This window comes from Vicugna pacos, chromosome 13 (genome assembly GCF_048564905.1).
Source record: "Vicugna pacos chromosome 13, VicPac4, whole genome shotgun sequence".
Lineage (NCBI taxonomy): Eukaryota > Metazoa > Chordata > Mammalia > Artiodactyla > Camelidae > Vicugna > Vicugna pacos.
The window spans coordinates 13,675,944-13,700,069 of record NC_132999.1 but is presented as its reverse complement, the minus strand read 5'-3'; the positions used below and the strand labels follow the sequence as shown (position 1 = coordinate 13,700,069).

Below are 24,126 nucleotides of genomic sequence, written 5' to 3'. Positions count from 1 at the left end.
AGATTTATTTAGGCCATTACTTTATAAATTAGCATTTTACTAAAACCACAGCTTGGTTAGATCAAATTTATAAATCTTGTCAGTAAATATTCTCTACTTAATATTCTGATTTTTTAATGAGTTCTTTGCAATAGAAAAGGTTAGATAATTAGCATGCTGTTGTTCAACTGGCATACATTTTAACGTTTCTGGGAGGGTGAGCATCTAGCTTCAAAATAGAAAGGAAATCACAGAAGCGATTAATTCATCTTTTTTAAAAGAATTGAACAATTTAACCAATTTTGTAGAATTTTGCTGCTTAAAAGTCAGAAACAAAAAGGCATTCAGGTATAAAACATTTGGTTTATTTCTTCCTTTTTTCTTATTATTTAATAAATAATAGTGTCACTTTCCACTTAAATAAAAGACCAGACATAGCCTCATATAATTTAAAATAGTATGCCTGATAGCCTGTTGGTGGTTAAAAACAGGAAGAATTGACTTTAAAATAAGCCCAAAACTGAATCCATAATTAGAAACTATGGTTATAAAAGAAAGTATCTGAGGATTACTTGACAAGAGAAAATAATGAGAGAGAATTAGTTTATGTTGGGTACAGGATTGTGTAGAAGAAATCTCAGATTTCAGGGATTAACAGGCATTAGCCAGGGAAAGAGTGAGAAAGAATATGTCAGACAGAGAGAACTTGTGCAAAGACCCCGAGCTGAGTCAAAAGTGAGGTTCCTGCCCTTTCTACCTCACTGAAATATTTAATGAGAACAGATGCTCTGCATAGGTCGTCAGCTTTCATAATATGAACCGGCAGTGACCGAACTGATTAATTATGGAGTTCTATTTTCATTATGGAAGTATGTTGCGACCCTCATCTACAACAACTGAACGCCCCAGACAAAAGTTATTATGTTGGCATCACAATTATTTTCTTTGAGTGGTTTGTTGTTTGTTTATTGGTGATATGAATTTTAAGAAAAGAAGGGCTGATATGACGCTTCTGCAGTGGTGGGAAGGAAAGAAAGGCCATGACACTTGAGGAAAAGCCAAATACAATCAAAGGCTGGACTTTCTCAATGATAATTACATTTTCTGGCTACACATTTTAGCTGTGGAATACCTTTATTTCTGAAATTCCTCCAGAAAAAAAAACTTTGCCATTGAAACTCTGGAAGTCATTGGCTGTTTTCTAATCCCATTTACCCCATTAAAACAATTGCTTCTGAAAGTAATTTTTAATAATTCAAGTCTGTTTAAGAATATATCTATTTAGTATTGGCACCCAATGTTGGAGCTACTGTGACGGGAATAATGCAGCACTCTAGAATAGGAAACCAGACTCCTCCCTACTCAGTGCTTCCTCCTACCTGTATCCTCAACTCTTCCTCCAACATACCTATCCACACTATGAGCATGAGGTTTTCTGGTTTCATTAATTGCCTAGCACTCACTCCAGGTACCAAATCACCTGCTTATTTTAGCATGTTTCTTGGATAGTTATCTGCACTTCTCTTTCCCTCTTTTTCTTCATGTTCTATCAAAACCAAAAAAGGTTGTCCCACAGCCTTCACATACATGTAACATATAATCTACCAGTTACACAAGCTATTACACAAGTAATTAACTTCAAGAACTATTCTTTCTAACACTCACAGAATTTTTCCTGACTGTCACCAGAAATCTATTCCCATGAATGACTCTATAATCGCTCAATTTCACTTTAGTCAAGTTAATGTTCTCAGTACTTTGGCATTTTAAAAGACTACAATAGGCTTCTCCTGAAAAAGAATTTTTTTTTCTTTAGAGTATGCCTAAACATTTAAAAAGTAATGGAACTGAACAAACCATAGAACCCATTACTCAATAATAATGTCTCCATAAAAATCACTATCTCATCGAAAGTAATTTTGGAAGGTACTTATGTTTAAAGAAAGCTAATGTTAGGAAAGATACCAATGTTAGCGGGAAATGTAAGTGTTTATCACCACATACAGTAGACCAAAAAAAGTATAGGTAAATTGATGAAATTAAGAAAATATTAGATTTATATGACTTAAAATATCATAATTCACAAAGGTAAATAGCTAGTGCATCATAACTTCCAAAATGTTATACATGAATGTCATCTAACTTCATCTGTTGAATTCCCTTTTTAATATAGCAAATTCCACAGTATTCACCAAACCGTCAGAATATATTAAAGAAATTATTTTACCTGTAGCAATGTCTGAAAGTTAGAAATTAAAAATAATAAACTTATGTTATCTAAACATGAAATGAAATGCAACAATGCATTTAATTTTTCTAGGTTGCCTTGTAATCTATATAAATCACCATTAAAATTCACTTTTTAGGATACTTACATAGATCAATGGTGAATTGGATTAAAATGCAATTCCAGTAGTTCAATAATAATGAATATTTTCTTCTCAGACATGAGTATTACTTGGAAAATCTAAAAGAAAATCTATATCTGCTCATGAAAGAATACAGTCATACAGTCATATTTTCCTCATTTTACCACGAATTTCCTGCTTGGTATTTTTTTGAGCAAAGTTAAACTACTTTTAAGAGTGTAAATCCTTTACTATAGGAATCAAGTGAAGATTTAGCTGCACTTCTGCTAATTGATTAGTGTGGTCAATTTCCTTTGAATGGTTTACATTAACTAATGAATCCCCTGTTCCCTACTTATCCCTTGTAATAAAATCCCTGTTTAGATCAAGGTCTATTCTTTTGTGAATGCCAACTCAGCATACTGCTTACATTTCTCAGAGTCAGGGCATCTTTCCTTCCCAATGTGTCTTACATGATATTTTCTTTCTGTCTGTCTTTCTTTTTTTTTAATTAGAATTACCAAGAAACTGTTAAATATTTTATGCCGCTATTACTTCAAATTTTCTTAAACAAGTGTTTAATAGATTGTTAAACTTTGGAATCCACAAATTCCCAAACTGCTGCCACTTTGACAGCAAGCTATACGCCAAGCCAATCTCAGGCTGCGAATGCATATTAACGTCGATGTGTAATGAAAACAGAATTGCTGTCTTTTCTCTCCAAATGAGCCACGGAAGCATTTCTTTTCAATTCTCCCTTCTACCTCTTATCTCTGCCTCCTTCACTCCCACATTTACTTTCAATAACCAAAATAATGGATGAGAAACATCTCTTTCTTTAAGCTCTGATCCAAAGTATATGATTCTTAAAGTCTGCCTGAGCATCTTGCTAAGACTTCCACAGGCCTCATCCCGTCGGTAGTGCGTTTCTTTTCTCTGTGGATACTACTTCTTTACACTTCAAATACAAGTTCTAAATGATCAGTTTTCCAATTAAGGCTGAAAAAACACCAAATAATTAGTAATGATGTTTGATGCTTCATGGTGAGCCTGAACTAAACGTTCTTAAAAAAGGCAGACACTTCATTGATTTCAATATTTGGCTTTTTATGAAGACCCTAGACCTTGAGTAAACACACACTTGTGCAGAGAAGACAATGAAGCAAAGAATTACCTCAAATTATTTCACTATATAAAAAAAAACTCTCAATATAGAATTCAACGTATGAATAACTGGTTGAATTAATTGGACAATTCAGTGAAATATGGTTAAACTCATTTAAAAGTTAGTTGTCAAGCTTTGTCCAACTTTGTTTTATTTTCACACTAAATGGAGTCAAAACAAATGTAGACGAATATAAAATTCCATAATAAAACATAGTTTTTTATATAGATCAGAGACTCATAAACACAGTCACTAAATAGCCCCTTAATTACACTTTCTGACATTGTTTATAATTTAATTCATGTAGAAAAATAACACATTCATGTGTGAAAAGAAAATTCAGATTTTCTCTTAAGTATATCTTCAAAAAGTCCGTAACAGTAAATGTTTTAAGACTTTTTATTTTAAATTTTCAGGTAAAATAAAATTTCACAGAGGCTTGTACAGGTTGTTCAGTTTTAATTTTCATTTTCTCTTTAAGTCCTGCTGACTATTGAAGAGGTGATTTTTATTTCATTTTATTCTAACTTTATTAGGTAAAATTGACAAATGAAATTGTAATAAATTTAAAGTGTACAGTGTGATGGTCTGACACGTGCATACGTTGAGAAAGGATTCCCATAGTGAGTTAATTAACACATCCATCACCAGAGAGGTGGTATTTTATAATGGCTAAAAGTAAAGACTCCTACGGCTGGGTTTGAAACCTACTGCCACCACCACCACTGCCACCTACTGGCTAAGAGATATTTTGGAGCCATTTAACTTCACTCTGTCTCAGTAAGGTGGGGATCATAACAGTACCTCTCTCTTAGGGTTATTGTTAAAATTAACTGAAACAGGTATATATCTGACACCCACACAAAGTACAAGTGTTAACTATCAATATTAGACTATGCAGGTTATCTGACAGCGTAGATCGTCAAAGGAAAACCCCCAGGCTTTCCCTGCCCTGCTTCCCCCTCTTCCTCTATGGAACAGGCCTCTGGGGCTTGCAGGGTCCAGTTTCACCCATCAATTTCCCCTTTATGAAAAGACATCTTAAATGGTTTAACAGAAAAAGGAAGTCAACTGGGGCTTGATTTGATTCAAAGTTTTAACCACTGAAGGGAAATTCTTAAGTTTTCTTCTGTCCCCAAGCCTTCCCTTTTCATACTTTACAAAAGGCCCAGAAAGTGGGAAGAATCTCAACGTGCTTTTTTTGTTCAGAGAGTAGCAGAAGAATCAGACCAGATTCTCTAAAGATTTCACCAAGACCACAGAATGCCTTGCCTGAGAGGTTCACAAAAGTAATCAAGCTACTTTGCATATAATACTGGTTTCATGAGTTGACTTCATGAATATCATACTCACATGCTTACTAAGAGGTCTCTGAAATCATTAAGATGATCTTGAAAATGATCAAAGGAATCAAGAATATAGGTAACTTACTTAATATCCCTTATCTTTTTCTCTATGTTCTTTGTGTTGGAAATGGGATCTGTTCTCTTGGTTTCATTTGGGGTAAATTTTGGCTCCTGGCTTAAAAACTCTGATGTATGATCTTTCTCTTGGTTGCCTTTCACAGTGTCTAATGGACCTCCCGAGTTTTCAATGCGACTGCACAGCCACTGGCCTGTAAAATGGTCAAAATACTGATCTTTTAGCAAAAAGAATAGAAAATGGAACATCTACCCTCAGAATATCTATGTCCATGACAGATCAAACTACTGTGTGGAACTGGATTGATCTGTTCCTGTAATCATAATGGTTCATCATCCAATTTAGGCTGAAGAATGACCAAAAGGAGAGATGAAAACTGAAACAACATAACTCCCTGTGCCTGTAGGAAACTACTAGAACCATCCATCCTCTCCTGGCCCAATAGTAAGTAAGACAGGGGCCAGGCCAACTTTTCTGTCCCTCTGCTAAATACTGCGACCAATTCAAAAAAACATAAATGCTGGCTCTAGAAATACTTCTTCCTTGGAGATGAAACATATTGTTCATCAAAAATTACTTCAAGAACTTTACAGTCCTGTGCCCACCAATCCAAAGCTATTAATGTCACAGTTCTACCCAATTCCAATCACCCACTTTGCAAGACCTACATTAAAATCACCAAGCCTAAAACCTCTAAATACCCTTTCTGATTTCCCTATTTTAGGATCTTCTGAGAATCTATGAAGGTGATGTTCTCCCTTAGTAAACTAAACCTAGTAACCTTAACTTTGCTTAATCAGCAAGTTTTTCTACAATAAATAATATCTAACAATAACAGGTATTTTGCAAGTAAACACAGCTGCATGGTAAGTTCTATTCTGATTGCGGCTCATCAAAACAAAAATACGTCAAGTCACAGGGCAATTCTGTAATTTTTTCCCTGCCAACCTAATATGTAACCTTTTTTTAGGGCAATAAAATTTTTACCAAACTTCATATGTGTTAAAATCCAGCTTCTATGAGTAAAGCAGCCTTTACCCTTAAAAGTATGCAAGAAAACAAAATAAAAATAAATAAAACTAAGTAAAATTTTAAAAGCTTTAACTTTGATTAAAATCATTAATATTTCATCTTGAAATCAGTAGTAATATAAGACTTGGAATTTTAAATCTTATAAATCGCAATTCTTTCAAGTTCTTATAATTCAATAGTTATCTTTATGTATTTTTTTAAAGAATTTTTTAGAATTTAACTTTAAAGTAGAAAATTCACAATTATTAGAGGGTGTCTTTAATTTTATTTTTTTAAAGTTTCACAGGGTAATTTTCAAGAATTCAGGGCTATCTTGGATACTGAATTTAATAATCTATTTCTTGTTATTTCTCACTCTGACAGATCTTAAAATTCCTTGGCAAGTGAAGATGATTTTATATCAAACAATAATTGCTTTTTCTAACTTTGCAGAGATTTGGTATATTTTATTAATTAAATGTGAGATGTTAAAAAGAACATGTCCTGTTCACTGATTAAGAATCACAATTTTTTTTAAACAGTGATTTTTTTCTTCTTAAATGGAAAATAAAAAAGGGGGAATTATTCCAAGGAAATAAATAAACGTATTTGTAAACAGATAGTAGCCTGAGGACTGCTGATACCCTAGCTGGATGATATAAAAACATTGTAAAATACATAACTCTTTTACACTCATGAATTTTCTTCTTCAGCAGTACATAGTAAGTGACTTACCATTCACGCAGGGCCTGGGAAGTAAACTCTGTGAAAACTTTTCCCTTCAAAGGACTAATACTTTGCTTGTTTTGCACAGTGATTTGGCCCTTCATACACATTTTAACTTTGATTTTCTCACCAATTTCACCAATTTAATTCTTGCTAATGAAATTAGCATCTAAACTGTTACAGCTGATAAAACAAAACTTAGATGTTAATTTAAAATATGATACATGTAAATTCATTTTTGTCTTGTGCAAAGAGACCATAAAATATGTTTAGTTGATATTAAGTAAATAAAAATTCAAATATCTTTCTATAGTTATAACACTCTATAGAGTTAGATCTTAAGTGGCAAATATTCTTATATTTTATACTGCATGGCCACTGAAATATGAATAAAGCAGCAATAATGACCTTGGCATTGCCAACCTATTGCCCAAAATGAAATAATTTGATTTCCTTCTCAAGACTAAAATAACTCTTTAAAATATGCTTGTAAGTTCTGTTTGATTGATTCTCCATTTCTCAGGAATAAGGAGACAAACCTGGAACTGTAGTTACCACCAAGGGCTGGAGAGTATTACTAGAAACCAAATCAATACTAAATTTTAAAACATTAGCAAGGAAAGTATTAAAACTATAACATAAATATTCCACACTAGTCCCTGTAGACAAAACCACACACATAGATGTCCTTGTTTTTATTTAAAAGTGATTTTATCTGATTTCAGTACTTCCTTTCTTTTTATTACTACAATCACCCATTAACTCATTATGTATCTGTTCATAAAAAAAAGCCAGCACAAGACACAGCTAACTATGCATTCATTTGGTATATTAAGAGCTCAAAGTTTTGGTGTCTTTCTAGAACCTTGTTAGTTTTGTATATAGTTAAACTTGACTTACTATCACCGCATTAATTTTAAGTGCAATTTATCAATATCTCCCAGTTGTGGGAGTAGTATGGCCTGATTTCCATCATATTCCATAAAAACAGTTCTAAATTATGTATTATTTACAAATTATCTGTGAATCTTTCATAATATGAAACTTCATCTACTGAGGACAAATGAGCTAAGACTTAAAGGACAAGTACTTGCAGTTCTATTCATACTGTATGCTTTTATCCGTCTTAGGCTGCCATGACGGCATCCTACAGAATTTTATTTTCTTACAGTTTTGGAGGCTGGAAGTCTATGGTCAAGCTGCCAGTAAGTTCCGTTGCTGGTGAGAGCTCTCTTCCTGACCATCTTCTTGCTGTGCCCTCATATGTCCTTTCTACTGTGTATCTGCAGAGAGAGCTCTGGTGTCTCTCATTCTTTTTATAAGGACAACAACGTCATCAGACCAGGGCTCCATTCTCACAAGATCTCACAAGCTCTCATAACCTCATCCAACCCTAACTGCTTTCCAAAAGCCCTATCTCAACATATGAATTTGGGTTGGACACAATTCGTTCCATCACAATGCACAAGCACAGCTTATGTGCCTTTTTCTCTCCTCGCCTATAAAACATCGTAAAGAATAACAATCAGTAGAAGGCATCTGTGCAGTTGAGCTTCAACAAAAGCACCAATAAACAAAATAAAACCTAAGATTCATCAAAATGAAAACTTACCACCTAATAAACATATCTCCTAAAGAATTCTCCAGCAGGAAAAGAGTTATCCAACTGTAAAATTTCTCTCAACATTTACCATAAACACTTAACAAGAAGAAAACAAAGAAACCTTCTAACTAATGGCTAAATGATAAAATTTGAATGTAAAAATTGTATCAAACTAAGCTTCGCACTTCAAAAATCCACATTACTCACTCCCTACTCATACTTTGAGTAAAGATTTGAACTAAATAAAATAAACTTAAGCAAACTGAATTTGCCAGGATTTCAGGACAGTTTTGAGAATTTTTTTCATTTTCAGGAACTAATAAGAAAACGAAAATAGAGATTATTTTTAAAAGGGCTAAAAGAAAAAGAGATATGCTTAATCCAGAATGGTGAACCACACTGTTGAGAACTTTGTTTCAGATTCTTCCAGAAACAGCAAAAATGCTCCCTCAAATACAGCAAAGAACTGGCTCTGCTAACGATAGCAATTTTAACCAGGGAGGCTGAAGGCACTCCTAGTACGGACACTTTAAAATTAATGCCAAAAATCAAATTAGAAATGGCTACAAATTTTATAGTTGACTTTCATTCTGTTTTTGCATAAATTGAATTAATGAGGTTTAACAACATTATGTTGATATTTTAAATACAGGTTACATCTTGACATACGTTTCAATATCCTTCCATTCATCTGTCCATCCATTCCTTCATTTTTTATTTAATCTTAAACTGCTGTGCTGACTTTGCATCTCTACTAAGCAGTATTTGATCATCAGAGGACAGCAGTCAAGGAGAAACATGTTATTCTTGAGCAAACTAAAGACACACTTAGGTTTCTCAACAACTCTCAATGAATTGCTCCTTACAAAGAACCCAGTAGACAATTCAGGAAAGAAGCACACTTATAAAAAGTTTTATTAGCATGATGGAAAAAAATTGTGTAAGTAATACGATGAATTAGATGACATAGCTGGTATTTCAGTCTCTCCCCCATCCAGACAATTCAATTACACTCTAAAAAATTCAGGAGCCTTATGGTAAGAAGCTTCCATGGTCTTTATGAGTGTGACCTTCAAAATTAAAATGCTAAATTGAAAAAAGTGCCAATTTGCATAAATATGACAGCCTTGCTATTTTACAAGAAACTCAGCTATAGGCAATATCCTATGCTATAACTGTGACCTTGCATCCATAAAATGGGAGAAAATAGCATTTAAGTTCAATGAACTACTCCACATTTGAAAGATACTAAAAACAGCCTAGATCTGTAAACATGGTAGCTATATAACTTTCTGCTAATGAGGCTGTAACTGAAAAGGTTTTAAATTGAGGTTTTTGCTAGCTTAAACCTTATCAAAGCAAACTGACGTATCACACCTCATTACGTAACAAAGAAATAAAATAGTGTGCACTAATACATATACATACATATATACATATATATGCACACATATTTTACATCTATATTTTAATATTATGAAAATATTCATTTACTTATATAGTAATTGTACCCAATTATTGCTCATTTTATTGCTGAAGCAATAATACAGAAAGTCAAATGAACTCACATCTCAATAAATAACAAATATTTAAGAGGCAAGCCACTTCAGCAGCAAACTTACTATAAGAAATCAGTTTTAAATGAAAATGTTTCTATGTTTGCTAAATGGCAACTGCTTTCAATCAAAACTATATGAATAAACAGGGAACAAAAATTACAAAACAAAAGCAACCACCCTTTAACCCTTTCTTGTTCTTATTGTGCAGTGCTCACCACTGCCTGCAACTCTTCTTTTATTTAATTTTTATCTTCCTATTAAAAATGCTTTTCTTTAAATGTACAACATTGTGCCACGTCTTGTTTTTATCAGCTATGAAGTGAAATGAAGTTGTTTAGACAGTATTGATCACAGAGACTTGGCCATTAACAAGTCCAGGAGCTTGTTTATCATTTTGCACTGTGCCCCACTGAATCTGTTTGAGATAGTAAATGAAGAACATTTTGAAATAAACAACATTCATTTCATTTCTCCTTGGGCCAACACTCTTTTCCTAAAATGGTATGCTGACAAAGCATATTTAATAACTTAATTTAAAAAATTCACTATGGAATCAACATCTTTTATTTTGTTTCCCACCATTTCCTTTATGTTTTATTTATGGTAAAAATCTTCCCCTACTCATGGATCGAATATCCAGCATGTTTCATGACTTTGCTGCTCATTCATAAGTAACAGGCAGTCACTGGGTCACCATCTCAATTTGCTAAGACTGTCAAGTCCAAAATATTAATCAAGACTCTCAACTTGATTTAGTGTTAAGTCACCTCCCTCTAGACTCACACCTGCTTCAAGCTGAAATTTCTGCAGTGGAACATGAAAGAGTAGTTAGTTTCTCTCTGTTTTTCAGGTTTATATTCATCCTCTTTCTCCCGCTCTCCCTGCCACCCTTTGAGAACTTCTGTCTGACCCAGACCTGGTAGGGAGCAGGGTGTGGAGAGGAGTGAGAATGAAACAGGAAAAGTCTAAGCAGAATAGTCTTTATTTTTTTCTCTATAGATGTAGCAGATGTTTATAAGTCAACAGCGAATGGCGCACTAAGGATAAAATTGTGAGCTAATGTTTTAAAAAGTTAGATCAAAAACCTCTAAAAGAAGTGACACATTTGATTTTAAGTTACAAACATATGTGTGTTTTAGGAAAGGACTAAGGATTTTGAGATGTGCCTATGTTCCAAGAATCGGCATTTGGGTCCCTCCCTTCCTCCCTTCCTCCCTGTCTATAAACCACATCCACATGCTTCTCTTTTAGGCTTTTTTTTGTGGGGTGTTTTTGTTTTGTTTTTGTTTCTGTTTTTTGTTTTTTGTTTTCATTTGTTCTTCCAGGGAGAACATACAGTTTTGAGTACAGAATCGTTATAAATTTTGTTTTTATTAGCATGGTTGGCTGAATAACAGCTCCCTCAAAGATGTCCATGTCCTAGTCCCCAAACCTGAGAATATGTTACTTTACATGCAGGGTTGATTAAGCTAAGGATTTTGAGACTGGGGAATTATTTTAGATTATATGATCGGGCCCAGTGTCATTACAAGGGTCCTTGTAAAAGGGAGTCAGGAAGGTCAGAGTCAGAGAAGGAGATGTAACCATGGAAGCCGAGGTCCAAACGATGCCATTGCTGCTTTTACAGATGGAAGAGGACCACAGGCCAAGGCATATGGGTTACTTTTAGAAGGTGGAAATTGTGAAAACTAGTAGATTCTACCCTTGCACCTCGTGAAGGAACATGCCGATACCTTCATTTTAGTTCCTTGAGACTTAACAAATCTCTAAAACTGTAAAATAATAACTCTGTGTTGTTTTATGCTTCCAACTTTGTGGCAATAGGGTACAGAAACAGTAGGAAATTAATATATTTCTCTCTTCCAATTTTGTACAATTATCATATCCACAACTAATTTTGATAGAACCTTTTAGGAGGCTTGAATTTCAATTTCTTAAATTGTTCTATTTAGTTTTATAAATTTTTTTTTAATTTTTTGCTCTTATATATAAATTGCTTAACACAGTATTAAATTAAGTTTCCTAATTATAAAAACAGTCATTTCTAAACAAACAGAACATCTCTTTGTAATCCTACAGCTCAACAAGTAGAAAGAAGAATTCTGGACTTATCAGAGAAAGTAGCCTATTGGCCTGGAGCTTTTGTTGAGCCTTGGCCTCAGTCATCATGGTTTTAAAAAGGAATGGTTTAAATGCAGGTTTGTTATAAGACCTTTTACTATAAATGCATAATAATAAGGAACATTCAGAGTTGAGTATCTCTTTTTTTTTTCATTTTTCATCATCATACCCCTAAACAATAAATTCGTATTTCCCATCTCCAAACTATTCTCCACATTACAGCCAGAACCATATCTGACTTTATGTCATCCTCATCCTTAAATTCTTCAACTAGCCTATTTTGTTTGAGAATAAAGACTGAATTGCTTAGTATAGACATATGTGAATTTTTAAAATGTGGTCCTTCCTTCACACTTAGCCTATCTCTAGTCTCTCTGCCCCTTTTCAACACTGCATACTTCAGCCCTACTGAATTTCTTAAGCTTCCTATAATATTTACTAACCTTATGTTTTTATCCTATAGATTTCTATGATTAATATGTTACCCATTAAAATTCACATTAGACATCATTTATCCAGGGAATATTTCCGACTACCCCTCCTAGAACTGTTGGAGAGGCTTTATACTTATCTTATTCTCATCACTAACCTCTTGGTATCCCTGAAATTCCACCCCATGTTCAAGGAGACAGTGAATTCTTGAGATTGGGAAGTATGTTTTGTTCATAATTTTCCTCAAGGCCTGTTGAAGTATCTACCTCTCAATATTCTTCAAGAAGCATTATGTGAATATAAATATGTTTAGATGGGTCTAACCAAAATATTGACAAATTTCATGAAAATATTTAACCTAAAATACATACATGTTAGGCAGGTTTACTGATGAAAATAAACACTATAGTTGCTTATATTTTAAAATTATACAGTTTCTATACAGAAGTATATTTCATTTTCATCATCTCACCTTTGGTCTCCAGATAAGGGAGATACATTTTTTCAATTCACAAAACTAATTTTTCCCTGAATCAGTATTTAATTATTTTATTATCCATTAAAATGCATGCTCACTATACATGTGTAATTACACAGAAATTAATATAGACTATCGAACAAGTTTTAAAAATTGGGTGGTCAATTATTTGCCTAAATGATATTTACTTTTCAAAATATGTTATGTACTCAAGGGGGATAAATACCATAGCCAAGATATCCCTGATCTCACAAGGAGAACTGACAAAAAACTCTTTCTGTCCAGATTTGATTTACTTCATCGTATGGCATAATGAGCCAAACTCAAAGCACTAAGGACATAGTGTTCTGAACTATAAAAAAGTAAAAACCAAAGCAAAAAATCTCCACTTATTCTGATATGGGAGATCTCTTATGTGTACATTCCTTGATCCTTAGGTAAATGTATTGACTATATCAACTAGTAAATAGTTCTGCCATAATGCAAATTTAACTTTGGAATCCAAAAATATTTTAATCAGTTTAAATTTCCAGTATAGTTTCATGAGTTAGTACTGTCAACTATGCCTGTCTTAGTTTTTGTTTTCTCTTACTTTTTGTTTGTTTCTTTGTTTGATTTATCATTGATACATTAAAGCTAGGATGTGGAACTGTACCAAGGTTTGACTGGTTTGATACAATAAAAAGTTTTATGCTTCCTCATATTCAATCAAAAATTTTACTTAGATGTATATAAGCTAGGTGTAGAGAATGAGCAGGATATTCATTCACTCATGTCACTTTATTACACAAAAACCTTAAAACTTAAATTTTTACAGATAGCTTACATTTGAGGTTTCCCATTCAAAACCAGGCAAGTCAGAACTCTATCTGTAATTTAATATAGTTGCAATGGCATTCTTTTGTAGGACAAAAGGGTGCCAGGAGAGATTTTTAAGTAATGAGAACTGACTTGGGGTTATTTTAATAGTTCAACAGAGTATTAAAAAGGCCTTGAATTATGTTGGGGGCAGCAGAAATGCAAAAAAAGCAGCAAATTGGATATTTATTGCATAAAATGTTTAAAAAAAAACCAGAAAAAAGTGAAATTCAAGTAACTTATTTGTATTTAAACAGTGGTGTCTGGTATAACGGTAGTTCCATCAATCATAATTTACTGATGATGAAGACAGTTATATACATACAGCAGGTAAATAATAAGGATGCAAACAATACTGGAGAGAGAGGTAAAATTGGATATACAGATATGAATAACAGTCAAGAGGATAACCTTGGGGAAGGCCTACATTTAAGGAGTGCTTAAAGGAAGGGTAACCACTCTGAACGATACTGAACATGACTAGTGTGGCAGAGACAGGGAGCTCTCCTGACATTCCACCTGCCTCCCCATACTTCTCAGTCTCCTTGTAGATAGGCAGGGTCACATGACTAGTTCTGGACAATGGGCTGTGGAACAAATGACACGTAATTTTCCTGGTTTGCAACATAAAAACTAGCAGTCAACTTCCAGTGTCTCCTTCCCCTCAACCAACAGCTGGGACTGCCGTGTGTTCCAGGTGGTGGTGGTGTATGATCATGAGGTCTCCATCAGCCTGGACCGCTTAGTGACCACGGACAGCAGAGCTCTGCCAGACCAACTATACAAGGAATAAAAATATAAACTTTTGTTTTTGTTAAACTAATGGGAGTTGGTGGTATGTTTTATTGTATCTAGCTTGTCCTTAAGTGTGAGGTATTAAAAAAGAATCACAGAAGTATATGATGAAGACAGTTTTTAACAGAAAAAAAGTGGAAGTCAACTTTGAATGTTTTGGAGACGATGCTTGAGAAGAGGACAGAACATACGTGGTGATTATGAAGTCACCACTGATACTAAGAGAACAATTTTAAAACAAGACAAGAATCTACAAGGAATGAGTGATAAGAAAACTTTGGCAGAAGATATAGATTACCAAGAATGTTTAGAATTCAAGGAAAAAATCAACAGAAAACTAAAGAAAGAAAGAAAGATCAGCAGGGTTTGCTAAGTCTTCCCTAGGTTGCAGAAAACGTACAGATTTTTTTTTTAAGCACAGAGTAAGAGATACATAATTACTTAGGTAATGACAGCAGAAGAAAATCACGGCAATGGATAAAAGGTATGCATAAGAAAATAAAGGAGGGAGAATGGAGGTAGATGCTTCATAGTCAAGACGGAGGGAAGTTGAGCAAGTTCATATGAAAGATCTTTAACTGCCTTAGGAGAAGGTTTCACAACTGAGAAGAAAGGGTAGTGTCAAGTTTACTGAGAGCAGAAGATTTCTGGAAATGTTAAATAGAAAACAAAACGGAAGATTTGTAAGAGATACCAGATGACACTGAAAGCCTAGATATAAATAAGATAAATATGAATTTACCCTTAAAATAGTAGAATCTAAATTTAACTTTTTGAGTAGGAATCAAATATTAGATTACAACTTATCTAAATTTATCACATTCAGTTGAAGAAAATACAAAGAAATGTAAAGATAAATACTGGCTGACTATAAGAAAATAATGACAAAGTTTAAAAACATTTAAGAAAGGTAACAATAGTTCAAAATTTGTAGATACTGACAGGCATATGCAGAACAGATAAACAAGATTATACTGTATAGCACAGGGAAATACATACAAGATCTTGTGGTAGCTCAGAGCAAAAAAAAATATGACAATGACTATATGTATGTTCATGTATAACTGAAAAATTGTGCTGACACTGGAATTTGACACAACATTGTAAAATGACTATAACTCAATAAAAAAGGTTAAAAAAAGGTAACAATAGCATCAAGTTAAAAAATTTATTATTTGTAAACAATATCAAAAAGCGACTAGATGAAAGGAATTGGAGTTTGAGCTCAGTGAAATTGCACAGTTAACTTTTCCTGCTGCACTATTCTGTAGCAAGGAAATCTGAGATGCCCTGGAACACTCAAATTCAATTTGAGGAAGCACCCAGGAACATGCAATGTGAAAATTTCACTGTCCATTTCCCCAACGTTCTTTGTTCACAGGCATGCTTCATTACGTAGAAAAAGTTCAGTAGATATTGCTAACTATGTTGGTGTAAGTTACTTATATTAAATTTTAGATACCTGTTCTCAATCCTGACTGAAAAATGTGGAGGCTAGGAGAGAAAAAAAAAATTGGACTTGAATAATAAGGTTTTGATTTTTAGGATGATTGGATTTAGCCTCTAAAATGACAGGTTATAAATTTATTCCCATTGCACTGAATGGAAAACTAAAATAAAAATATGACTAAGGAAGACAGCAGCACATTTAGAATAAGAAACTCATCAAGCTTTTCGACAAAGAAGAATTGAATGACCCAGAGCAATGGTAGTTTAAGGATTGATTTACTACTTTGAGATTCTAAATTTTGTATAAACCTTTAGATACCACTGTGAATGAAGTATCATTAAGATTCAATACGTTCAGTGTTCCCTCTCTATCAAAATCAAAAGTGTCATTAAGATATAGATATAAATACAGATTTAGATATATGAAATCCTCCTGTTTCCTGTCATGGCATCAGTAAGAGAGGCGCAGCTGCTTTGTAATAACCCAAGAAAATTCAAAGTATAAAAGGTTCAAGGTTGATTTACACAGTTTCTTCAAGAAATCAGATAAGAAAATTTCTCTTCTTATTAAGTCTATATACAATGATTTGAATGAAGTATCATTAAGGTGAGAAATAATCACACATCTTCTTAAAAGTAGGTTACTATGAATCAAGTGATTACAGAACTGCTCTCCAATGATAGCACAGGGAGGAAATTAACTTATATTAAGAGTATTATAAATTGCATTATGTGAAATTACCACACTGAAGATCTGTGATACCATACTTTTAAACAGAACAACCTATTCCAGAAACTTCATAAATCCTACGTATATTTCAGCATAGCTAACTGCTAAAGAACAAGGCTGTACTTTGGGAGGAAAAAAAGTTGTACTGAACAATATGAAAAAAATAATCTGGGGAAAGCATGATAGATGCATAAATGTAGTTTTTTCAGAAACTTTTTACATTAAATTTTAAAATATGCTAAACACTTTTACCTACTTAAACCCAAGTTTCATGTTTCCTTTGGCTGTGTTTCTAGTCTCATTTTCAAAGAAAAGCCACATTTAGCATTTTTTTTTGGCAAAAAGATGTCATATCCATTGTGCTTTGGACTTAAAAAAGGTTTTCTTATTCATAGCATCTCTAAAGCTAGTCTTTATTCTCTAAAGCTATTTCACTTTATTTATTTAAACACATAATTGTATCAGCAGAATCTTCAATCACACACACACAAATGTATACATTTGGTACATCTAATAAGCCTATTTCATTCTAAAAATGCCATTTTTCTTCAAAGCTAGACTGCACTGGGCTGAGTGCTTTTTCTATTTCATCTCTGTTCTGACCTCTATGGTTCAGTCTGCTAAATATGTCTAATATCATAAGTCTAATAATTTTTTAACATGCAGGAGGGATTTCTAGAAAAAAATAACAATTTTCAGTAAAGACCAAAATTTTGAGGAGAAATATGAAACTGACAGCCAAACAACTGTCATTAAGACGTCTTAATGAGTAAATAAAATAACTGAACGAGTGATTACAAATAATATGTTTTAAAGTTATCTCATGTACTCCCACAACCAATGAGATCAGATACTTGTGACAAAGAGATTCAGAAATGTTCTCATTTTTACAACTAATCACTGTGTTCATTCTTTAAGTGAGAATTTCAGCACCACGAACTGTTAACATTCTCTCCTAAATTTATTAGAGGCATCCTCAGCAAGACCTTCCTTCTAGTTGCTATTTTTCACATCTTGTCTTGCACTCATTTCAGTACTCTTAGAAGTATACCATTACACTGGCAAATACAACACATATGAAATATGATTAACCATTCTGGAGCCAGATATGTAATACACTATTTATAGTTTAGAACTTAAGACTACAGTCTGAGGATATATCAAAATAACTCAATATAATTCACTTCTTTATGTACAATTTTAGCAAGAAGAGTATTTCATACCATTTCAATGCTATGAGGCTTGTTTATAAGAAAAAATAGATGGTAATTCAGACAAAATGTGTCATGCAATTCAAAAATATATGAAGAGTTATTTACTAAGGAGAACATAATTATAAGGGATTGGAGTTAGAACAGACTTCAGAATTTTGGAACCTCCTAAGGAATCCAGAGAGATGTCCACAGCCCCTGAGGTAGTGAGAAAACTAGGACCGAACGTGGACCCAGCTTCCTAATTCTCAGTGAGTTGCTCTTTTTTGTGCCACCTTCTGGCCTGTTACGATAAGTATATATTTTAATATGTTGTATGCTATAGTTAAGCAGCCATTTCTAGCTTTTTTTTAGGTCTCTTTTCCCCTCCCACTTAAAACACAACTATACTTAACAGATTCTAATATTAAAGGCTTGTTCTTCAGGTTGCAATGGATCAGTAACTTTCCAAGTAAGCAAGTGACATCCGACAAGTTCACGCCTAGAAAGCAGGTGGCATTCTATTTCTTTACTCTCATTTTCACATAAGCACACACTCAACAAAGTACAAAATATTTTAAAAACCTGCTTGGAAAAATTTCTTAATATCACAGCAGCAAGCTTAGAATAACAAACTTATAGAAAAGTAGTAATGATATTAAATATTTGAAATTGTATTGAATATTAAGACACGATTCCAAGAAGATTAAAAAAAAAAACTAATTCACAATCTATGTTAGTATGTCACTTTGTTTTATCTGAATCTTTCCTTTTATGCCAGGGAAGATTGATGTTAATGGTTCACAGGAAAAGAAGAAAGAATCAGAAATAAAAATACTTGATCTAATTTTCGACATTGGTAAGTACAATGGACTCATACCCTATTCCTTCTTTTTTTTTTCTTTAACACCTACAGAGATGAGTATTGTTCATGAAAAACTTTTTTGAAAAGTGGCTACAGAAACTTATTAACCTTCAGTTGATTCCATGGAGGCTTATTGAGAAAAAAAATTATGATCACTGTTTCTCTTGCAGATTCTTTTTATCTCTCTCAAACTATAAATGTGTATTACTATTTCTTCATCTCTCTATTTATACCAGAAATTTCATTGTTCTTAGTATGAAGGCAGCAACGTGAAAACTGTCTTTAATTCCTCCCTAAGATCAGGAACCGCTGCGAGAAAATTGAAAGTCACCGACTTCGGTGGTCAGCTCCTAACTTATACAACCAATCAGATTTTGTCTTGAGAAAGAACGAATTTATTTCCATGTGTTTTTAATCAAGAAAATGTGATAATTAAGACAATGGGGAAAACCTGGGCTGGTTTATGCCTCTGTGTAAACGCCTGCTTATGCTGTTTGTAATTCCTAAAATATAATTAGACAACCTTTATTTTTTTCTATCAAATTTATAGGTATTAAAAGGAAAATACTGGCGTTATTGGTAAGGAATCCACAATGTGGAATTTCTATTGTTGATACTGATAAGATTGCAAAAGTTTACAAATAAATACTTCTAGAACTTGTCCCTTCCCTGGATGGGGAAATGTGTGAGATAATGCAACTCTAAAAGATTCATTTTCAGCGTGGTGTGAAGATAAAAAGGAGGTATTTTACACCAGTAACTTTTAAGATTCATGTGTATAAAAATCATATACTAGGCACAAGAACCTTGTTTCTTGTGGTGAGAAAGATTCTACATGCCTGCCTTGTGTCACGTGGGAATCATTCTTTTAATTACAGATGTGTAGTCGCTAAAATGAATGCACTTGATAAACTGATAAGTCTAATGTACAAAAAAAAGAGATGAAAAAGAAAAACTCTCAGATTTGTTTATTTTTTATTTATAATGGTAGCCATAGAAATTAAATGCTTTCTATGGGAGGAAGTTATTTTCCAGCATCAGCCATTCTTTGATGCTGAGTTATGTTAAAAATTCAGTTTATGCAAAATTTAAAGCAGGTTTTTCTCCAATCAAAAGCTATATAATCAACACTTAATTAATTCAAAAATTTCCATTATTTTAGAAACTTAAGGGTACTGTTTAACCTATGACTAAACATGTTTAGAAATAAGACATGTATGAAAAATGTAAAGATTCCTGCAAACCTGGTTTCACAACTTCCCACCCTGTTTTCATCTTATTTTGCAAATATCAGATCCATCATTTTTCTGTATGTGAGTTAATTCCAATAATGTATTATTTACGGATAAAAAGTTATTTTCATAATCAATATATAGTTAGTAATAATATAGGTATCTTTGAAAATATGAAAATAGAAACACAATATATGAATGTTATCCTGTCTTGTTGCAAACATTATTTGGTTTTCTAGATTCAGTTTTAACTAACTGAGAAGCCAACGGTAGTTACACAAATCTGATAGTTTTATAGAGCAACATGCAGATTTCTTGGGCTCCAATGAATATTGAATATGAATTGCATGACCTTGGGTTGTTATTCCACTTCTCAAGCTTTAGTTCTCTCATCTGTGCAATGTGGGTAACAATGGTGCCTGTCTCACTGAGTTGTTGTGAGGATTAAGTCAGGTAACCCTTGAAAAGCAGCACAGTGCCTGGCATATAACTGGAGCTTAGGAATATCAGGTATTATAATTATAATCATTAGATTCTCTTGGTTTCTCATACTATGTTTGATAAAAATTAACCATTTGGCTTCATTTCTTTTCTCCCTTGTTAAAACATAGCAGAATATGAATTTCATATCATGAGAAATGATCCATTAATTAAACCCACATGCACAAAGTAGTGTTATTAAGTCAATTTGTTTCAAATGTTAGTATTAGGCACAGTACCATTAATGTATGGTATGAAAAGATGAGTAAGATACAACATGTATGTGCAAAGACATTAGAGTTTAATGGCAACTGACAGATAAAGAACAATCATAACAAATGAGTAATGGTAAATATTATAAACTCATTTTCTTTTGTAATCCAAATTGTGGAAGTTCTCATAATTTGAAGTCATCAAAACCTTCTGTTTCATAAAAACCCCTTATTGATATGAGTAAGATAACTACTGCTTTTCCAAGGGAGCTTCTAAGAATCAGCCAAAGAAGAACTGGGGAGAATGACAAGGATTCCTGTCCAACTTCCCGACATGTTTGTGGTAGGAATTTGCACATCCATCCATCCCTGTGCTTCCTACTAGGCTGCTAGGTTGTTTTCACTTCGGTGATGGCCAAGTCCTCATAACAATTCTGAGAAGGATTATTTTACAAACAAGGAAATGGGATTCAGAGTTGTTAACACAAAGAACACCACAGAGTGGCTAAGAAGCAGAGTGTGATTTTAAATTTGATTCTGCTTTATTACACATTCTATGGTCTACACAAAGTAGTCTATTTGACTTATCCATTTTCATTCTCCAACTTGAGTACAGTGAAATAGACATAATTCTTCACAATTTTTATTCATGTTTGGAATGCTGATGGCTCTGAGCTGTATTATCTTTCTCCTTTTTATTACTCTTTAGCTTATTTTTCTCATATAACTATCTAAAAATTCAAAGTGATAATCAGAGTCTTATATTCAGTACACATTCATAAGCTTATATCTTCATTATATTTTCCATAATTCACCACTTTTTCCATAATATATGCACTGATTTTATGTTTCATTTTCCAATATTCTATTCTTTGTCTAAATTCACAACAAGTTTTCTAATCATCAATTGATTCTGTGTTGACAATATTTATATGGCTTGACTAATAGGATACATGAATAATTATTTGGTTTCTTCCCCCGTTTTGAAGCAAATAGCTAAATCTATGCCCACTGATTCAAATGAATGTGGGTCTTGGTCATAAATATTAAGGGAGATAATTTTTGTTACTGGAAAATAATTTCCCCCAAATTTCCAGCTATAAGATTAGTAAGTTCTGGAAATTTAATGTACAGCATGGTGAGTATAATTCACAGTACCATATTATATATTTGAAAGTTGTCAAGAGATTTTAAATGTTATCACCACACAAGAGAAGTAATGTTGTGAGGGGACACAGATGTTAACTAACCTTACAGGGGATACCACTTAGCAATATATATACATATCAAATACTAACATTGTACACCGTAAACTTACATGTGTTATATGGCAATACTGTCTCAATAAACCTGAAAAAAGACACTATCATAATCTATTTTTAAGACACTGTTGTATTAAATAATTTAAAACCTGAAGTAGGGCAGTGGCAAAGGGAATGGGAAAAGTGATGTAGATATAAAAAACCGCAACAACAACCTATCTACAAATATTTTTTTTATTTTTTTATTTTTTTTATTTTTATTTTTTTCTTCTCAAATGTTTCTTTCTAATTAATTGACCATTACATTTCCAAAGTTCTGAAATGGCCAACAGACCATAAAAAGACTTTTCTTTAGGCTCCTGCTTGACCTATCTACAAATAAATATGTAATAATAAGGGTTCTACCACTTTGGTTACACTGGTCCTTCTTCTGAGCCATGTCTATTTCTGTCGTTTAAATAAGCAAAGGTTAGCTGAAGACAAAATAGCATCAGAAAACATTGGTTTTGTAAGGTCTACCTATATCTCATTATTTTGAGGTGATGATTTTGAGTTAGTAATTTAGTAGGAATGACTCACATACATGAGTGATATACACAGATGACGTGATGCTGAATGATGAAAAACATAGAAAAAACAATAATTTACCTAGACCAGAGGAGGGTGAAGGATGATCAAGAGAGAGTAGTCCATAAGTTACTAAAGAGAATGAATCCTCTTCCCAGGAGCAAGAAATGGCATTGTGCAATGTCCCAACATTGAAAGCATGTATCTAATTCTCAATTTGCTGCTGATGGCACATCCTGGGTTCTCTACCTGTCATCCTCTATTCCCTTGCTTCCTACGTCCTCCACAAAAAGAGTCCTTCATCTATGGGTGGTTTATTGGAAAAGATGTGAAGGTTTTGGATCTTAGCTTCAGAGTGTACTTCTAGGAGGTATAGGTGATGTATCTATACACTTGGTTTCTCTTTTTAAGACAATGATATTTCCATTAAAAATCAACCTTTCCCACCACCTATCACTTTCCACCACCTTGGCAAAAGTACAGCTTGTAATCCTCTCGATCTCCCTTCTAAATAGGTTTTTGGTGAGGCATTTGGGGTTCCTCAAAAATCTCCCTACGTTTTCTAATGCTGCCTTTTTATTTTTCATTCTCCTCAAGTTCCTTCTTTTAGTATCAGCTCCATAGCCACCTACCAATATTTTCTTTACTCCTTCCTTCTTTTTGGCAAGAAGCTATCTGAGACAATGATTCAGAATGAGTCTTTGACCTACTTCACTTAGTGTTTGGTATTTTAATGTACTTACTCTTCAGCAAACTGGGAAGTCAGTATTGCGTAATGCATCCAGGAAGAACTGGACCCCAGGGAGGCAGAGTCAAGAGTACCAACCTGGCATAGAGAGGCATGGAGAGCCACTAGACCCAACAGTTTCATGATGGCTCGGATACAGACTTATTGTTACTAGCAAACTGTGTAGACCAGTGACCTAAGTCATGATGATACATGAGACTCTGGAACTGTGCTTTGGCTTTGGAGTCAGGGAAAGCTAGAAGAAAAACTGGGTTTACTGCCAACTTAATTAATAGTGTCTCAAAATCAGAAATTCAAATAAAGTGGAGAAAGTGAACAAAGTGTATTTACTGCACATCTGAGTTGATGGAGTAGATTTATACCTGCTATTCTTGGTAAGTGAAGGTAGGAATGGTAATAGGCATTTATGGGAAAAATGTGTGTGTGTGTGTGTGTGTGTGTGTGTGTTTACAAAAGGAAGAATACGAGAAGCCATGCAAGAGCAAAAGAAAATAGAAAGTAAGGAGAAAAGTAGGTAAGAACATGGGAGTAAAGCTAAGGAATTGGACCACTTGACTATGGTATTTCAAATAACTTTTTCCAAACAGATTCAGACTTCAATCTTTCTCCCTCTAAGCTCAGATCTTCTGTAGAATGTCTCCTCTCCAAGTCAGGTGCCTTTCATTTTCTTCAAATATTGTCAGGCTTTCAGTTTCACAGCCTGTACAATCTCACACAATACTTAAAACTGAATTTAACCCTTGTGTATGACAGCACCACACAGACAGACTTCTCAGGCAGAGCACTTCTGCTGTTTTATCACGCCTCCACATTTGCCACGCAGCCTTGCCAGCCATATTCTCAAGTTCCTACGTACACACATTTGTGTAATGCCATGCTATCATCTACTAACCA

At 33.6% G+C, this 24,126-nt stretch overlaps 1 protein-coding gene and 1 pseudogene across 1 annotated transcript in view; both read right to left on the bottom strand.

Moving 5' to 3' along the window:
* The window catches only part of NEGR1 (neuronal growth regulator 1), a 769,326-nt gene that overhangs the window by 600,504 nt on the left and 144,696 nt on the right, over positions 1-24,126 (bottom strand). The gene's annotated exons all lie outside the window — the stretch shown is intronic.
* On the bottom strand, positions 22,191-22,356 carry LOC116282832 (small nucleolar RNA SNORA2/SNORA34 family; annotated as a pseudogene).